Source organism: Schistocerca americana, unplaced genomic scaffold (genome assembly GCF_021461395.2).
Source record: "Schistocerca americana isolate TAMUIC-IGC-003095 unplaced genomic scaffold, iqSchAmer2.1 HiC_scaffold_141, whole genome shotgun sequence".
Taxonomy (NCBI): Eukaryota; Metazoa; Arthropoda; class Insecta; order Orthoptera; family Acrididae; genus Schistocerca; species Schistocerca americana.
The window spans coordinates 105,001-110,000 of NW_025725491.1; the positions used below are offsets into that span (position 1 = coordinate 105,001).

Genomic DNA, 5,000 nt, shown 5'->3' on the forward strand with positions numbered 1-5,000 from the left:
CCCCCCCCCCCCCCAAAACACCTTTCCTTACAACAATGTGTACCTTAACCTAACCCGTATTGTGCCTTAACCTAACCCGTATTGTGCCTTAACCTAACCCGTATTGTGCCTTAACCTAACCCGTATTGTCCCTTAACCTAACCCGTATTGTGCCTTAACCTAACCCGTATTGTGCCTTAACCTAACCCGTATTGTGCCTTAACCTAACCCGTATTGTGCCTTAACCTAACCCGTATTGTGCCTTAACCTAACCCACGTTGTGCCTTAACCTAACCCACGTTGTGCCTTAACCTAACCCACGTTGTGCCTTAACCTAACCCACGTTGTGCCTTAACCTAACCCACGTTGTGCCTTAACCTAACCCACGTTGTGCCTTAACCTAACCCACGTTGTGCCTTAACCTAACCCGTATTGTGCCTTAACCTAACCCGTATTGTGCCTTAACCTAACCCGTATTGTGCCTTAACCTAACCCGTATTGTGCCTTAACCTAACCCGTATTGTGCCTTAACCTAACCCGTATTGTGCCTTAACCTAACCCGTATTGTGCCTTAACCTAACCCGTATTGTGCCTTAACCTAACCCGTATTGTGCCTTAACCTAACCCGTATTGTGCCTTAACCTAACCCACGTTGTGCCTTAACCTAACCCACGTTGTGCCTTAACCTAACCCACGTTGTGCCTTAACCTAACCCACGTTGTGCCTTAACCTAACCCACGTTGTGCCTTAACCTAACCCACGTTGTGCCTTAACCTAACCCACGTTGTGCCTTAACCTAACCCACGTTGTGCCTTAACCTAACCCACGTTGTGCCTTAACCTAACCCATATTGTGCCTTAACCTAACCCATATTGTGCCTTAACCTAACCCATATTGTGCCTTAACCTAACCCATATTGTGCCTTAACCTAACCCATATTGTGCCTTAACCTAACCCATATTGTGCCTTAACCTAACCCATATTGTGCCTTAACCTAACCCATATTGTGCCTTAACCTAACCCATATTGTGCCTTAACCTAACCCATATTGTGCCTTAACCTAACCCATATTGTGCCTTAACCTAACCCATATTGTGCCTTAACCTAACCCATATTGTGCCTTAACCTAACCCATATTGTGCCTTAACCTAACCCGTATTGTGCCTTAACCTAACCCGTATTGTGCCTTAACCTAACCCGTATTGTACCTTAACCTAACCCGTATTGTGCCTTAACCTAACCCGTATTGTGCCTTAACCTAACCCGTATTGTGCCTTAACCTAACCCGTATTGTGCCTTAACCTAACCCGTATTGTGCCTTAACCTAACCCGTATTGTGCCTTAACCTAACCCGTATTGTGCCTTAACCTAACCCGTATTGTGCCTTAACCTAACCCGTATTGTGCCTTAACCTAACCCGTATTGTGCCTTAACCTAACCCGTATTGTGCCTTAACCTAACCCGTATTGTGCCTTAACCTAACCCGTATTGTGCCTTAACCTAACCCGTATTGTGCCTTAACCTAACCCGTATTGTGCCTTAACCTAACCCACGTTGTGCCTTAACCTAACCCACGTTGTGCCTTAACCTAACCCACGTTGTGCCTTAACCTAACCCACGTTGTGCCTTAACCTAACCCACGTTGTGCCTTAACCTAACCCACGTTGTGCCTTAACCTAACCCACGTTGTGCCTTAACCTAACCCACGTTGTGCCTTAACCTAACCCACGTTGTGCCTTAACCTAACCCACATTGTGCCTTAACCTAACCCATATTGTGCCTTAACCTAACCCATATTGTGCCTTAACCTAACCCATATTGTGCCTTAACCTAACCCATATTGTGCCTTAACCTAACCCATATTGTGCCTTAACCTAACCCATATTGTGCCTTAACCTAACCCATATTGTGCCTTAACCTAACCCATATTGTGCCTTAACCTAACCCATATTGTGCCTTAACCTAACCCATATTGTGCCTTAACCTAACCCATATTGTGCCTTAACCTAACCCATATTGTGCCTTAACCTAACCCATATTGTGCCTTAACCTAACCCATATTGTGCCTTAACCTAACCCATATTGTGCCTTAACCTAACCCATATTGTGCCTTAACCTAACCCATATTGTGCCTTAACCTAACCCATATTGTGCCTTAACCTAACCCATATTGTGCCTTAACCTAACCCATATTGTGCCTTAACCTAACCCATATTGTGCCTTAACCTAACCCATATTGTGCCTTAACCTAACCCATATTGTGCCTTAACCTAACCCATATTGTGCCTTAACCTAACCCATATTGTGCCTTAACCTAACCCATATTGTGCCTTAACCTAACCCATATTGTGCCTTAACCTAACCCATATTGTGCCTTAACCTAACCTATATTGCGCCTTAACCTAACCCATGTTGCGCCTTAACCTAACCTATGTTGCGCCTTAACCTAACCTACGTTGCGCCTTAACCTAACCTACGTTGCGCCTTAACCTAACCTATATTGCGCCTTAACCTAACCTATATTGCGCCTTAACCTAACCTATATTGCGCCTTAACCTAACCTATATTGCGCCTTAACCTAACCTATATTGCGCCTTAACCTAACCTATATTGCGCCTTAACCTAACCTACGTTGCGCCTTAACCTAACCCACGTTGCGCCTTAACCTAACCCACGTTGCGCCTTAACCCAACCCACGTTGCGCCTTAACCCAACCCACGTTGCGCCTTAACCCAACCCACGTTGCGCCTTAACCCAACCCACGTTGGGCCTTAACCCAACACACGTTGGGCCTTAACCCAACACACGTTGGGCCTTAACCCAACACACGTTGGGCCTTAACCCAACACACGTTGGGCCTTAACCCAACACACGTTGGGCCTTAACCCAACACACGTTGGGCCTTAACCCAACACACGTTGGGCCTTAACCCAACACACGTTGGGCCTTAACCCAACACACGTTGGGCCTTAACCCAACACACGTTGGGCCTTAACCCAACACACGTTGGGCCTTAACCCAACACACGTTGGGCCTTAACCCGCTCTGTAATTGTCATACGACGCGTTAAATTAGTGTAGTGTTGCCTAACTGCAACCCCCGCAATATAGTTTGCTACTCGCACTGCCTGGTCCCCAGTGTATCGCTTCATGTTAAACACCTTGCAGCGATACACTGTAATGTGGATGGCAGCAGGACGTACATGCTCAATGCCCTTCGCAGTTGTTCATTGGCATTCGCATGGCGAAGCACTTAGCCTACGCTGTGGTACGGCCTGTGTCAACTGTCCGCTGATGTTGTACGTCCAAATCACACACTGTACTGCACATTGGTCCTCATGTACTGAATGATACATCGTGGTACATGTGACCGTACAACGACTGCGCCAACAACGGCGAACCATGCGGTCCAACTGTTGTGCACTCAGCTATGTGTCGTCTCCCTATAAGAGCCGGACTGCAGTGTGGTATGCCCTGGATGGCGATCAGCATGAGCCGTCTGTTGATGTAGTGGCGCGTGTTGTCAGACGTAGTCGTCTCTTCTCACACACCGTGACAGCATGGTGCACTGCGTTCCACATCTGCGACATGCGACAGAGGCCGGTTGACAGTCGTTCGCGCAATGGACATCGCATACGTACGGGGGCCACCTTCCACGTGTTCGCGAAGCGTGCACATGTTGTTGCGTGTATGTGGGCAGACATAGTGTGTCGTGACACCTGACACAGGCATGCAACAATCGTTGAATTTGCAAATGGCGATGGACGTCTACGTTTGCTGGTGACGTTACGCAAATGAACAACTGGTAAACCGTTGTGGTGCGGTTGTTCTCGCTAGAGGTGAATCAGTGATGGCGACGATCGGTTGAGCTACCAACCGGTTGTTTCAGCGATACCCACCATGCCCACGAACGTGAATGGCATGTGGGTGTGAAGCGATACGCGGCGGTGGCTGGGTGGGACCGTCCCCGGCCGGTGAGGGGGGGCCTCCCGGCGTGCTGGCCGCGCGGTGCGTGGGCGCACGCGCTACAGCCGGCTGGTGGGGGCGGCCAGTGGCAGGCGCGCCGGCCGACGGAGGCGGCAGGCGGCGCAGCTGCGCGCCGGCGCACCCTGCACGCGGCGCCGTGCGGCCAAAGTAGGTCCTCGCGGGCCCGGTGCGAAGCGCGGTGGACATCTGCAGTGTGCTGGTCCGATTGAGGACTGTGTGCGCTGAGGATGCGCCGCCGCCCGGCGCTCGGCGCCGCGACGCCGTCTGCTGCTCGGTCGCCTCTGCGGTTCTCGCAGGTGGTTTGTATCGCAGCTGTGCGGACGTGTTGGCGCGTGCGCTGTGCTGGGAGAGTTCGCTTCGGCACCCAAGTGGGGCTTTTGTCCTTCTGTGGCGCTGGCGTTGGAGCTGCCGGCCACCGTAGGTGGCGCGTGTTGTCTCCCGCCGGCAATGCCACGACAGCACGCTCCCGGGCCTCTGTCGGCAGCGGCAAGCTCAGTTGGGAGCACGGGTGGTCGCACCTAAAGCGTCTACTCGCCAAACTCCGGGCGATTGCGCCTCTCTCGAACCCGACCAAGTACTTAGGACGGCGCTGCGCGCCGCCGGGACCTGAGAGGGTTTCGAGGTGTATCGTGCAGGGGAGCTCAGCCTCCTCCTGTTTGCAGAATAATTGAGCGGACGCTTGCGTGTTCGCGCGGGCCCCCGGGACACACTCTCGGGCGGCCGGCTGCTCAGCTCTAGTTGACGCAGCTCCCTGGTTGATCCTGCCAGTAGTCATATGCTTGTCTCAAAGATTAAGCCATGCATGTCTCAGTACAAGCCGCATTAAGGTGAAACCGCGAATGGCTCATTAAATCAGTTATGGTTCCTTAGATCGTACCCACGTTACTTGGATAACTGTGGTAATTCTAGAGCTAATACATGCAAACAGAGTCCCGACCAGAGATGGAAGGGACGCTTTTATTAGATCAAAACCAATCGGTCGGCTCGTCCGGTCCGTTTGCCTTGGTGACTCTGAATAACTTTGGGCTGATCGCA

General features: G+C 51.2%; 1 non-coding gene across 1 annotated transcript in view; it reads left to right on the forward strand.

Annotated features, from left to right (window-relative positions):
• The first annotated feature begins 4,713 nt into the window (after window positions 1–4,713).
• LOC124567820 overlaps window positions 4,714–5,000 on the forward strand; it is a 1,911-nt gene continuing 1,624 nt past the window's right edge. The window contains exon 1 of the ribosomal RNA XR_006970980.1: window positions 4,714–5,000. This exon is cut by the window's right edge and continues 1,624 nt beyond it. This is a non-coding gene — a ribosomal RNA (small subunit ribosomal RNA).